This window comes from Oryzias latipes, chromosome 2, assembly GCF_053564925.1.
Source record: "Oryzias latipes strain Hd-rR chromosome 2, Olatipes_Hd-rR_3.1".
Lineage (NCBI taxonomy): Eukaryota > Metazoa > Chordata > Actinopteri > Beloniformes > Adrianichthyidae > Oryzias > Oryzias latipes.
In genome coordinates, this window is record NC_136238.1 from 27,692,227 (window position 1) to 27,707,384 (window position 15,158).

The following is a 15,158-nucleotide window of genomic DNA, read 5'->3' on the forward strand; positions in this document are numbered from 1 at the left end:
CTGAACACAACTGAAACATGGAGTCTGACCTCAGAGTCTGCAGTCTGCAGATTTGCTGTAATTTGTGGTATATAAACGGACAGCAATATAACCAAAACATCATTCCCATTTCATTGCAACAGTTTAAACATTTTACTCCAAATGACCCTCGTCAACATAGGTGACAAACATCCAACACAAAAGGCCTCCATCCGATTGGTCAACAACTTGAAAGCCTCCACCCGATTGGTCAAATGCATAAAGGGATTTATTTGATTCATTAAATGCTTCAAGCTGCAGGTTGTTTTAAAACATTTAAGGTTTACGATTTATTGCGATTTTCGCCGTCTTTTGCAATGTGCGTATTGCAGAGCTGGATATTGTGATAACGATACATTTGTGGTGTATTGTGCAGGCCTAACACAAAGTGTTCTATTTCCTCATTATGCAACAATGTTTTTTTTAACAAAACATTTTACTTTATACATTTTTCCAACTTGAAAAGTAAAATACATGAAGAAAGAAGTTATTTAAAGAAAAATAAACAGCAATGTTTTGACATATTGCTGTCATGATGGAAATATAAAATAAATTATTAAATGTTTGAGTTCATAAAATCATCCCAGAGAAAGTCTCTGCTTCAACTCCTGCAGTGAAAGCTGCATCTGAATCTGACGCCCGTGTTTCCATCTCTCTGAAGCCAAAGCCCCTCCCCCGCCTCTCTACCTGCTTTTCCTCTCTACCTGTTCACCTGTTCACATCCTCTGCAGCTGAGAGTCGTTTTTTCCCGCTCTCCTCCAGTCTGTTCTACACAGAGAGCGCTAAATACGGTCATCATAGCAGCAGGTTGACACAACAGGATAGTCGGGGCGCTCCGGCACAGATTTCATTAATTTTACGCGCCGCGTACTGTCTGAACAGCCCCGCCCCCCGAGCACACAAATAGCCAGATGGACCTCTACTCTTCAGCAAGAATAGTGAAATTGATATCATCATTAATTAACGGGAAATTGACTGACTTGGTGAGTTAAATATGGCAGATAACATTTTAATTTGTGGGACACAAAAAAATTCTCCAGTACCGATAGCAGAACCATTGAGGTCAGATCCCTAGTTACAGCTGGTTCTGCTGCTCCCAAAGTTCCTTTTTCTCCTCCCAGAAGCCCCCCCCCCCCCCCCCCCCCCCATGAGAGCACTGCATCTTTAATAATAATAATAATAATACATTTTATTTATAAGGCGCCTTTCTGGGCACTCAAGGTCGCCGCACAGCATGTATACAGTATAAAATACAATAAACACTTAAAACAACAACAACAATTTAAATAAATACAAAATTAAATAAAAAATATATAAAAACGTGAAAAGGTTAATGTTAAAGTGAATAGGCCATTTGGAAAAGATGAGTTTTTAGCTTTGATTTGAAATGTGGGAGAGTGTCAGTGTTGCGGAGGTCAGGGGGGAGTGAGTTCCAAAGCTGGGGAGCAGAGAAACTGAATGCCCGGCTCCCCATGGTGACAAGACGGGCAGAAGGGACAGAAAACTGGATAGAAGAAGAGGAGCGGAGGGAGCGAGCAGGTATGGAGACATGAAGGAGGTCAGAGAGATATGGAGGTGCAAGGTTGTGAAAGGCTTTGAATGTGTAGAGCAAGATTTTGTATTGAATGCGGAATGGGATGGGTAGCCAGTGAAGCTTTTGAAGAATAGGTGTGATATGGTTGATGGAGGGAGTGCGTGTGATGATACGAGCCGCTGAATTCTGAACCATTTGAAGTTTATGGAGGGTTTTTTGTGGGAGACCAAATAGAAGAGAGTTACAATAGTCCAGGCGGGAAGTAACAAGACTATGTACCAGTACAGCAGTGGACTGAGTGGTGAGGGAGGGACGTAGACGTTGGATGTTGCGTAGATGGAAGTAAGCTGATCTGGTGACGCTGTTTATGTGAGAAGTGAAAGAGAGACTACTGTCGAGGATGACACCCAAACTCTTTACCTGAGGGGAGGGAGAGATGGTGGAGCCGTCAATGGAAAGAGAGAAATGGTTGGTCTTGCTCAGGGTGGATTTGGTGCCTATCAGAAGAAGTTCAGTTTTATTGCTATTGAGTTTTAAAAAGTTTGAGGTGAACCAGGATTTGACTTCATTGATGCAGTCAACCAGTGCTAATGGAGGCAGTGTGGAGTTGGGTTGGCTGGAAAGATAGAGCTGGGTGTCATCCGCATAGCAATTAAAATGGATGTGGTGTTTTTGGAAAATATGACCAAGCGGGAGAAGGTAGATAATAAAGAGGAGTGGACCGAGCACAGAACCCTGAGGGACACCAGTTGTGATGGGGAAAGAATGAGAACTGAAAGATTTCAGTTGGATAAACTGAGTACGGTCAGACAGGTAGGAATGAAACCAGGAGAGGACGGTGCCAGAGATGCCAATGGAAGAGAGTCTGTTCAAGAGGATAGAATGAGAAATGGTGTCAAAAGCTGAACTGAGATCAAGTAAAAGAAGGATGGATAATAAACCACAGTCAGCAGAGAGGAGAAGGTCATTAGTAATTTTTAGAAGAGCAGTTTCAGTACTATGAAGGGGACGGAAGGCAGATTGGAAAAGTTCATACAGATTATTGGAGGACAGATGAGATTGAAGCTGAGCAGATACTGTTTTCTCAAGAATTTTTGAAATAAATGGAAGGTTGGAAATGGGACGGTAATTATTGAGGTCTGTGGGATCTGCACCCAGTTTTTTAAGTATGGGAGTGACAGCAGCAGTTTTCAGTGCAGGAGGAACGATTCCAGAGGAGAGGGAAGCATGGATTATGTTGGTGATGAGAGGACAAAGAGAGGGAGCTGTAGCTTTAACAAGGATGGTGGGCAGTGGGTCAAGCTGGCATGTGGAAGGTTTGGATTTTTTAATTAATGTAGTTATTTGACTAACTGTGGGTAGGGTAAATGAAGAAAACGAATCATCAGACGTAAAAGATGGAATGGAAGATAGAAATGGAGCAGAGTTGGGGGAAAGCTGTTGATGGATAAGGTGGATTTTTGTGGTGAAAAATGAAGCCAAGGTGTTGCAGAAATCAGTTGAATAGAGATGTGATGGAAGGGAGTCAGGAGGTTTGATGATGTTAGAGATGAGGGAGAAAAGAATCTTTGAATTTTCTTTATTTGAATTGATGAGATTGGAGTAGTAAGCAGATTTGGTTTTAGAGATGCACTCTTTATAGTGGAGAATGTGCTGTGTGTACATGTCTTTATGGTTACTTAGTCCGGTTTTGGTGTAGAGTCTTTCAAGTTGGCGGCCTTTTGCTTTTAACTGTCTTAGAGAGGGGGTGTACCAGGGTGCAGTGTAGGTGAATGAGACAGATCTGGATTTGAGTGGAGCAAGTGTGTTGAGGATGTGGTGCAGGTGTGTGTTGTAGTGTGAAACAAGTTGATCTGGAGCTGTAAAACTGTCTGTATTTGGAAGTTCACTGATCAGGGCAGATAAATTCTCCAGGTTGATACCCTTAGCATTACGGAAGGTAATATTGCGTGAAGGCTTGTGTTTGGAAAGAAACAAATTGACATTAAATGTCACAAGCATATGGTCGGAAAACGGGATGAAGTTTGATTTACAGTCCATGGGTATGATACCTGAGCAGCAGATTAAGTCCAGAATGTGTCCTTTTGAGTGAGTGGGAAAATCAACAAATTGTTGAAAACCAAAACTGTCCAAACAGGATAGGAAATCATTAGTAAGTGAATTGTTAACATTATCCAGGTGAATATTTAGGTCTCCTAATAATAAAACATTTGGTGAAAGAGCAGAGATATATGTTAGAAAAGTTGAAAAGTCTGACATGAAATCCTTGTTTGGTTTTGGTGGTCTGTAAATAGTGGCAATGATGGTCGGGGTAGATCCAGAAAGCTGACATACAGTGGCCTCAAATGACTGGAAGGTAGGAACTGTTATAGGAGCTGCTTTCAAACACTCACGGAAAATTAATGCAAGACCACCTCCACGACCAGTGACACGTGGTTGGGAGAAATAAACAAACCCTGTTGGAGTGGCGTCGTTCAGATCCATGAAGACATTCTTCTGCTGCCACGTTTCAGTCAGGCATAAAAAGTCTAATTTACCGTCCACCACCAAATCCTGGATAAGATGGCCTTTTTTGGTGAGAGAGCGGGTGTTCAGTAGACCAAAGTTTACTTTTGAGCTGCTGCCGGTGGTTGTGTTCGACGTTCTTGGGACTCGCACCACGACCCGTTCAGCCCGGCGACCCGTGTTTCTCTTTAAGGTGCGAGTAGTGGACCAAAAAGAAGGGATAGAGCTGGAGTTGTCATATTGAAAGTTCCGATGACTGCCCCGATGAATAGTTCTGCGGCGGAAAATGTAGGGAAGATCCAGTCGCTGGAGGAAAGCAGGTGCATTATGTAGGGGTATGTGGAGCTTAGCCTCGGAGGCAGGGTGCTGGAACAGGGCTTTCACTGGGTGGCGAGCAACCCACAGGATGAACCAGAGGAGTACCAGCCACACACAGTTAATCCACATCGCTGTTTAAACTGGTTGCCACTCAAAAGTAAGCAGTGCAAGCCGGCCTGGTGCTAGAGGTTAGCAGTGCTGGGCACAATCTTGTCGACAGCTCTATGCTGATAGGCAGGAGATGCCTCCTGAAAAGTGAAGTGGACTGAAACAGCAGCAGGTTAGCAGAGTAGCAGGCCTCACATGAGGAGTGGACTGAAGACGCAGCAGGTTAGCAGAGCAGCAGGCCTCACACGAGGAGTGGAACCAGGAGTGGACTGCAGCAGCAGGTTAGCAGAGCAGCAGGCCTCACATGAGGAGTGGAACCAGGAGTGGACTGAAGCAGCAGCAGGTTAGCAGAGCAGCAGGCCTCACACGAGGAGTGGAACCAGGAGTGGACTGAAGCAGCAGCAGGTTAGCAGAGCAGCAGGCCTCACACGAGGAGTGGAACCAGGAGTGGACTGAAGCAGCAGCAGGTTAGCAGAGCAGCAGGCCTCACACGAGGAGTGGAACCAGGAGTGGACTGAAGCAGCAGCAGGTTAGCAGAGCAGCAGGCCTCACACGAGGCCTGCTGCTCTGTTGTCCATGTAAGCTGCGTTTACATGGACAACAGTAATCTGAAAGAATGCCTGATCTGAAGAAAATGCGTCCTGTAAACACACCGTTCGGAATAGTCTGCCCTGATCAGACTTGTTCAGATCTAAATTTCTTTCCGATGGAGATAGGTGGTTATGCCGATTGTTGATCCGATCGTTGTTCATTCCGATCGTGTGTCACTGCTGCTCTGGTTTATCGTCATGGATAGACTGTGTTTTGCTCCAGAGAAAGCTTTGGAGCTCAAACAGGACCGACCGGCTGCTCTGCGGAGGCCCACCCGGTGCGAAGAGCTGCTCTGCTCTCGCCCCACTGGCTCTTCACCTCTTCCCTGTCTTACACCCCTCACGAGGGAGGAGCGCTTCGTGATGTCTGGACCCTGCGTGGTCCTGGTTCGGGTGCTGGTGGACGGAGCAAACTGTGTCTCTGAGCAGAGCAGCCGGATAATTAACGTGTGTTTGAGGGGAGGGAGGATGCTTTTTTACGTGTGTGTTTTGTTGATTTCACAAAGTAAAAATCTAATTGATATGAGCGTTTAGTGATGATCATGTATGAATCCACTGAGTTCAGAAAATAAAAACCTGAATGTCTTATTTTATGGACCGCATACGTGTCTGAAATAAAGTGAATTATTATTATGAAAGAAAAAAGATTAAAATACTTTTTTTCAACAAAAGGGTGAATAATTCCACAACCAAAAATATAAAAATACTTCAATTTAGTAAAAATGTATCAAATAATTGACATCAGTTCTCCTAAAACATTAATGTCTCCTTTAGTCTCTATCTAAAGAAAACTCTGGTTTCCATCCAAATGACAAATCAATGTCTCCATCAAAGTTTCCCACATATTAACACCTTTAGTTTATAATAAAGTAAAGCACAGAAGTTGTGGAAAAATAAAATGAAATGAAATGAAAAATGAAGTCCAAACCGTAGAACATTAAACATTAAACCGTTTCAGAGCTTTTCTCATGCATGCGCTCACACACACATTCCAGTTTAGTCCCGGTACCGGCACCTTTACCCTTGTGCTATCTTAGATGACCCCACCCTTACATTGACGTGTTCTCCCTACCATGACAAAGGTGGATAAAGGTGGAAAGATTTCATGTAATCCATGGACACCAGTGAAGATCACAAATCATTGAAGAAAAAAGGTTCAGAGCACTGTCTAGTGGGTCTAGATGACCCAACTCCCAATGTTAAAGTGCCTAGGATAGCACAAGAGTTAATGCAAAGAAAAAGCCTTGCAGGCCTGTTGTTGCTCTTGAAAAACGTGGAGTTTGTTGCAATAATCCAGTCAGATCCAGAGAGAACAGAAAGACGACGCTAAGTTCCATGGGACCAGCGTGATGCACGTTAGCTCTACAGCCTCCACTCCCGCTCTGTCCTTTCCCATCCAGAAAACAGCTATTCACCCACAGTTCCTCCACTCATCAATCCCAGCTCATTTTCTGATCCAAATGTGTCCAAATGTCTCTACAAACAAACTGGAAAGCGTCTCTCTGGAGGGAAAAGTCACCATGTGCTCTGTCTCCAACTTTCTGTCCATCTCTCCTTTCTTCCTCACCTGTTCCCGCCCTCTATAGATCAGGAACCAATCACAATTGGCTAAATAGAAGGACTTACAAATGAACTAATAAACAGAATCATAGAAAAGAATAAACTAAATTACATCACCCCCCCTCCTTTTTTCTTGTACTATTTAACAAAATAAAACAAACTCAATCACTAATATATGGAATCCCAAACTGTTCATAAATAATTAAATAAATATGACCTTGTGCAATCACACGATCAACCAATCAACCAAATCTCTCATAAATATATAAAAAGATCATGAAAGAGTAAAAAACCTGCACACAGATTTTAAATTAGCCATTATATTATCAAATACATTTCATTTAGATTTAAAAACCTGTTCGTTATTTTAAAACAGCATTTTAAAATATTCTTTTTAATCATGTTGAATATTATCATAATTCTATGTCTTTCTTCAGAAGCTCTGATTTTATTTCATGTTGCTGTTTTTCAGAATGACTTATTTATTTCATGAAGAGCTTTTCAGCAGAATGAGTCTGTCTGTCAATCAGTGAAAGTTGGCGGGATCTAAACGCTCATTTAGCTGATTCCTGGAGATGGACTTGTGTTCCTAGATATCCGCTCTGTGGTGTTCCAGTCAGAGAGATGACATATTTCTGCTGACATTAGAGGACCAAACGGAGACAAACAATCTATCTGCTGCAGAAGATTCAAACATGGGTGACTCTGTTTTTCTAGTTTGAGGGTTCCTGTGGACCACAGAGGAGCTTTCTTTAAGCGCCGGTCGTCCACGTCTTGAAGTTCCCGTTGAAATACTTTACACTGTCTTTCTCTGTGCAGGATTGCTAGATAATGTCCCTGTTTTCCAGCCCCAGAAAACCGTCAGACCCAACAAAAAAATGCCTGACCCTTCTCCCAGAGCTCTTCTCTGCTCTGTTTGTCTGTGCTCACAGATCCAGTCTATTTCCCTCACACGCCATCACTGTGGCGGCTCCAGGAAGGCAAGCTGGTGGCCAAAAAGACCCGCTGCAAAAAGCGGAACCAGCCTGCTAGGGACTCCTGAACCTTATGATAGTTTTGATGTTGATGGAGACAGGTTCTCTGGTTTTATTGTTCCCTGACACATTAACGCAGGACAGCAAGCATTAACTTGACGATACAGTGACTGTCATCCAGGGAGCTGAAGCTGGGATGATGTCGTGAACTACAAACATGGAAACATTGTTACCATGTAGTACTCTTCAAAATAAATAAACCTGCACTCTCAACATTCTCCGTGTCTACCATGCATTGTAAATGACATAAACACAGACACCGTTGTATGTGGCTATCAGGCTAAAAACATTAGCTGGTAGCTCCTCCCACACGCGGCATGGTGCGTTCATGGAGTTCCAATTCATAGAAGATTAGCAGAACTCCAACAGCCACCCATCCTAACTTACACCACTACTAGATGTTCATGAGAAAAAAACCTGAACTGACCTTAAAACCAGCAAATTATGCATACCTTCTCAAAGCCATTTCTACCCGCAAATTTAGAACAATATTGCCCAATTTCTGGTAACACTGTGGATGTGTTCAGTTACCATGGCGCCGCGTGTGTGGCAGCTTATCTGGGCAGCTCTATCTTTTTGTGTTCCTTACTTTGCGTTTTTTAATATTTTCTTCCACCTTATTTGTGTTTTTTGTATTTTTCAGCAACTGTTACGAAGTTCTGCGACAAAGGACAGGAACATTATTACTTTTGCTTTTTGTTTTTTTATTTTTTCTCAACTTTTTGAACCGGCCTCGGGGGATCCGTTAGGATGCAGTTCCATAGTTTACTCTCGAGATCAGCTGTTAGCTCTTAGCCGAGCTGAGATTCTCCTCGGTGGAAAGCCAGATGTTCCAGCTGAAATACGGAGGAAACGACGAGGCTGCAGAGCTGGAGTTAAACGCCGGGAGAGAAGACGGAGGTACAAGCCATATTTACCATCCGTTACTATGGGAAACGTCTGCGCGCTCTCTAACAAGCTGGACGAGCTAACAGCGCTCATGCGTCTGCAGCGGGTGTACCGGGAGAGCAGCCTGCTGTGTTTCACCGAGACGTGGCTCCACCAGGACATGACAAACTCCGTGGTCTCAGTTAATGAATTCACGCTGGTGCGGGCGGACCGGAGCGCGGCGCAGAGCGGAAAGAAGAAAGGCGGTGGTCTGGCGGTGTTCGTGAATGACAGATGGTGTAACCCGAAGCACATCACTGTGAAAGAACAGCACTGCAGCAAGGACATTGAACTGGTGGCAGTCAGCGTTCGGCCGTACTACCTTCCACGGGAGTTCTCCCATGTGCTGGTGGTCACTGTTTACGTCCCTCCGTCGGCTGACGCTGCTGTCGCTTGTGAGCGCGTGCACAGCACCGTGTCCCAGCTGCAGACACAACACCCGCAGGCCCTGATCCTCATTTCTGGGGACTTTAACCATGCCTGCACCCCCCTCTCCGCCACCCTGTCCAACTTCACCCAGTATGTGAACTGTCATACGAGGGACAGGAAAACTCTGGACCTTTTATATGCTAACGTCAAGAATGCATATACTTCTGCCCCCCTCCCCCCTTTAGGACGCTCTGATCACAACCTGGTCCATCTCTCCTCTGCTTACACTCCAGTGGTGAAACAGCAGAAACCACAGATTAAAACGGTGAAGATCTGGACTGAGGAAGTAACAGAGCGATTAAGGGACTGTTTTAGCACCACAGACTGGGACGTTCTCTGCAGTCCACACGGGGAGGACATTGACAGTCTCACTGACTGCATCACGGGCTATATGAATTTTTGTGTGGAAAACACGGTGCAAACAAAATCAGTGCAATGTTTTTCCAACAATAAGCCCTGGGTCACTCCTGAGCTGAAGACCCTCCTAAATGAGAAGAAGAGGGCTTTTCTCTCTGGGGACAAGGAGGAGCTACGCAGAGTACAGAGGGACCTGAAATACAACATCAGGAAGTGCAAGGACAGCTACAGGAAGAAGCTGGAGCAGCGCCTGGAACAGAACAACATCCGTGATGTGTGGAGAGGTCTGAAACACATCTCGGGCCACGGTGAGGCTGGAAATGGTCGCCAGGTCACAGGTGACCAAGCCTGGGCAAATGAACTGAATCTGTTCTTTAACAGATTTGATTCTGCTCAGCCCCCCGTCTCCATCCACACGGCCCCCTCTTCACACCTTTCCAGCTCAGGCGTCTCCTCCCAGCTCCAGCTGTTACCACCTCAGCACCAAGCAGTCCACCCTCCCCTTCTTCCAACAGAAGCAAAAGGACCCCCTCAACGACTCACAGCACCAGACCAGCCACCGCCCACCCATCCTCCAACCCCCCTCTGCCTCACCCTGAATCAGGTTAGGATGGAGTTGAGGAGAACAAAGGCCAGGAAGGCTACAGGTCCTGACAACATCACCTCCAGGCTCCTCAGGGAGTGTGCAGACCAGCTCTGTGTGGTGATGCTGTTCATATTTAGTATGAGCCTCAGACTGGAGAAGGTACCAGTCCTCTGGAGGACTTCCTGCCTGATTCCGGTTCCAAAGGTACCTCGTCCTACGGAACCGAACCACTTCAGACCTGTCGCCTTGACTTCCCACCTGATGAAGGCCATGGAGAGGATCATCCTCAGCCATCTCCGCACTCAGGTGAGCTCAGCACTGGACCCGCTGCAGTTTGCATATCGACCAGGCATCGGGGTGGATGACGCCATCATCTACCTGCAGCATCGGGCCCTGTCTCACTTGGAGTCCCCTGGGAGCACTGTGAGAGTCATGTTTTTTGATTTCTCCAGTGCTTTCAACATAATTCAGCCATCACTGCTGAGGAGGAAGCTGGAGGTTGCAGGTGTGGACCAACATCTGGCTGCTTGGACCATCAACTACCTCACAGACAGACCACAGTTTGAGAGGCTGCGTGACTGTGTGTCTGATGTGGTGGTCTGCAGCACGGGGGCACCTCAAGGGACTGTGCTCTCCCCATTCCTGTTTACCCTGTACACATCAGACTTCACCTACGACTCCCACCACTGTCATTTGCAGAAGTTCTCAGATGACAGTGCCATTGTGGGCTGTGTATCAGGGGGGGATGAGCAGGAGTACAGGGGGGTCATCTCCGACTTTGTTGGCTGGTGTGAAATTAACCACCTGCTGCTTAACACCAGCAAGACAAAGGAGCTGATCCTGGATTTCAAGATTCAAGATATATAAGATTCTTTTATTTGTCACATACAAAGTTATATTTAGCAAATACAACCAGTAGTGAAATGTAACCCAGGTCCGCTCCATGGACAGTGCAATAATTAAGGAAAACAGCACAGGAAATGTACATAATAAATTTCTGTAAAATATACATAATATACATAAGTGAAACTATGTAAAGATGAAATGAGAAAAGAATGTGTATTGTAGAATAAAATATAGAATGCAAAATAATGTGCATGAATGTGGACTGTAGACTTAAATAATTAAGATACATGTTTAGAGTTAAGGTTTAAGAGCCTGATGGCCTGGGGGTAGAAACTCCTCCTGAGTCTCTCGGTCTTTGCCATCAGGCTACGGTAGCGCTTACCAGATGGCAGCAAAGTGAAAATATGATTACTGGGGAGGGTGGAGTCTTTGATGATTTTCGCAGCTCTACTTCTGCAGCGTTTGAGGTAGGTTTCAGGAGGTCCTCACCACCACAGTCACCGGTGAACATCCAGGGTTCAGACGTTGAGTTTGTGGATACTTTTAGATACCTGGGTGTTCACCTAAACAACAGACTGGACTGGTCCAACAACACAGATGGTCTGTACAGGAGGGGTCAGAGTCGCCTCCACCTGCTGAGGAGACTGAGGTCGTTCGGCGTGTGCAGACAGCTGCTGAGGACCTTTTACGACACTGTGGTGGCCTCAGTGGTCCTTTATGGAGTTGTGTGCTGGGCGGGGGGCAGTGCAGGCAGAGACTTGAAGAGGCTTAACAAACTGGTTAAGAAGGCCGGCTCTGTCCTGGGCTGCACACTAGAATCCATCGAGGGGGTGGCGGACAGGAGGATGTTAGCTAAGCTGACATCCATCATGGATAACCCCTCCCACCCCCTGCACCAAACTGTAGAGGCGCTGACCAGCTCCTTCAGCACCAGACTGTTACACCCTCAGTGTAAGAAGGAGCTACTGCAGGTCACCCCCCCCCCCCACAGCCATCAGACTGTACTGTGACACTCCACGGTCCCAGGGTGTTTTTTTCATTCACTCACTTATTTATTTTCTTTTTTTGTAGTTGTTGTTTTTCAATTTTAAATTGTTTTTTAAATTGTTTTTTTATTCCTGAACAGTTGTTTGTTTTTGTTTTTGGTGGGAACTTCATTAGTTATTTCTGTATTTTGAAAAAGAAAAGAAAAATTGTATTTTTTTTTTACAGTTTACATGTTTTGCAGACCGCATGTTTTTTACACCTTTGCAGCTGTATTTATTTAATATTTAATATTTATTTCTTTATTTAATAAGAATCTCATTTTTGATAATAATTTTTCGTAATAATTTTAGTAATATTTTTAGTTATTTAATATAAATGTCATTTGTGATGTCCTTTATTGATGTTATATCATATAGATTATTTCTGAATGTCATTTTTGCTGCCACAGTTAAATGAAATTTCCCATTGTGGGATTAATAAAGTCATCTATCTATCTATCTATCTATCTATCTATCTATCTATCTATCTATCTATCTATCTATCTATCTATCTATCTATCTATCTATCTATCTATCTATCTATCTATCTATCTATCTATCTATCTATCTATCTATCTATCTATCTATCTATCTATCTATCTATCTATCTATCTATCTATCTATCTATCTATCTATCTATCTATCTATCTATCTATCTATCTATCTATCTATCTGTCTGTCTGTCTGTCTGTCTGTCTGTCTGTCTGTCTGTCTGTCTGTCTGTCTGTCTGTCTGTCTATCTATCAGCAGCATCAGCAGCATCAGCAGCAGCATCAGCAGCATTAGCATTAGCAGCAGCAGCAGCATGCTACCATCACAGCTCATTTAACATTATGAACTAATATACAACAGCAAAACACATCAAAACTTTGTGATACAGCAGAGCAGACAGACACATGAATCATAACTAATGTTACAAGTTAAGGCAGAGCAAACGTTAAAGAAGAAAATCTTAAAAATTACGTTATTTTCAATTTTTGGCCCTTCTTCAGTTTTGGTCATGATAGACAAAAAAATTTTTTTCCTCTGCAACGTTGTTGTTGTAGGGCAGGTAGATAAGAATTTAGAAAACGTGCATCTAACTATGCCATATTACCCTTTTCTTTGTCTCTTTTCTCCTCTTCTTTTTTCTTTTCTTTTCTTTAGGCACCAGATGACTTTGACCTTTTTTTCTCCATATTTCAGATGTTTTTGGCATTTAGCATAAATGTCTTCACAAAGGCATCAAGTCCATCGACTAAACCAACTGTCACCTTAGTGACAACATTGTTTTGTGTTCCCATTTTTTATTTGGGCATTTCACTCAAAAATTAACCCAAAAGAGCATGATTTTTATATATTTAATAATAATAATGGATTGGATTTTTCTGTGTTTTTCCAGTCACTCAAAGCGCTAACATTGTGTCCATCATTCATTCATTCCTCATTCATACTTGGTGACGGTAAGCTACTGATGTAGCCACAGCTGCCCTGGGGCAGACTGACAGCAGTGTGGCTGCCAGTTCGCGCCTACGGCCCCTCTGACCATCACCGGGACATTCATACACATGCACACGCCAGTGGAGCCACACTGGAGGCAAGGAGGGTGAAGTGTCTTGCCCAAGGACACACGACATTTTGGCTGGTGGGAGCGGGGATCGAACTGCCGACCCTTTGATGATTGGACGACCCGCTCAACCACCTGAGCCACTGTCGCCCATTATATTTATATAATATACATATATTTATATATTTAAAATTTAGGTTATAGAATGTCCCAGTGTGACTGACTTTTAAAAAAGTATTATAAAGTAGATTCCCCCCCCTGCCCTTGTCCCCCACCTGGTCACTTCATTTGGAAGCGACCCACAGTCGCTTCCAAATGAGTCGCCCCCCCCCCCGTTTTCGTTACACATTTCCTGCAGGAGCGCGTGCAGCTGCAGCCAGGGGCGCCAATTCTGTATATGGTGGCGCTGACGCAGTTTGTATTTTTTCATCAAGCACTGAGCCGCGGCCCGCGACCTTTGCCCCCCCTTGAAGATGATCCAGCTCAGTTTTGCGCAAAAGCGGCAGAGCTCCGTGCTCACCCTTTACCCCGCGCCCCCTCCCTTCTCCTTCTTCACACCATTTGCCTCTACTTCTCAAAGACAGGAGAGAGGGCGCAGCTGCGGGACGGGGGCACCGCCAGCTTTCAGGCTGTTACAAACTCTGTGATATAAGTAAAGCAATAGTGGTGCATAAATTATTTTACAGGGGCTGAGTTGCCGGCACCGCCCCCCTTCATTTTTGCGCCCCTATTGCCCATATTACCTGTACCTAAAACCGCTACTGGCTATTGGTTTTCTGGGAGTCTCCACCTCCCTTTTCTCTTCTGGTCCTCAGCAGACTGAATCTGTCTTTTAAACAGGTCCATTTTTAATTGGTTTGAATGTTTTGTAATCAAATCCTTTTAACCTGTATACCTCCGTCTCCTGACTTTTTGTGTGCATCCGCCAAAGAAAACTAAATTCCCTCAGGACCACATTAACGTTAGCTATTTCCACAAACAAGAGTGAAGTCGTTCACAGTTGAGTTGATTACTGTGGGTCACTTCTGGATCACTTCACGTTCACACAGAAGATCACAAATGTTCGCATTTTATTGGAAATATGAACGGTTTGCAAAAAAATAGCATTTTTTCAAAAATTCTGAATTGAGCATTAAGCCCTGCAGTGTGAACGTAGCCATGGATACTAGGATGGAGTCACCAAACTTTTTTTTGTAAGTCCACATTAAGTCTTTTTCTTTAAAACTTTAAACTGCTTTTATCTTTTTATTGTAAAGCCCTATAATAAAGTTTTATTAATTCATGATCATTTTAATAAAATAAATAACACTATTTATAAAAAAATAATAAAAAATGACCAAATAACTGTGATTTTTAAAGACAAAAAGTCAGAAAAAAATATACTGATACATTGATAGGAAAATAATAAATCGTGGATCCTCTCCTGTCATTTTCCTGCTGAGACTTTTAGACTCTGCTTGGAGAAAAAGAACAAAGTAAACGCATATATATAAGTTTAAGTTGGATAATTTATATATATATATATATATAAATTATCCAACTTAAACAAATTACTTCAATTGGTAACAAGTAATTTAGATAATTTTTTTCAACCTAATTTCTTAAATCTCTCCAACTTAATATTTTTATACAACTCAAATTCACATATTTATCTCACTAAATGTCATATTACTCCAATTCAATGAATGTTTTTCCATCTTAATTAATTTTATTTCTTGAGCTCTCATATGTCTAAGTTTGAGCCTGCAGATATTTTTATAACAATAAAAAGAAAG

The 15,158-nt window shown here is 43.5% G+C and overlaps 1 protein-coding gene across 1 annotated transcript in view; it reads right to left on the reverse strand.

Annotated features, from left to right (window-relative positions):
• LOC144987094 (uncharacterized) overlaps positions 1–15,158 on the reverse strand; it is a 270,314-nt gene that overhangs the window by 70,513 nt on the left and 184,643 nt on the right. The gene's annotated exons all lie outside the window — the stretch shown is intronic.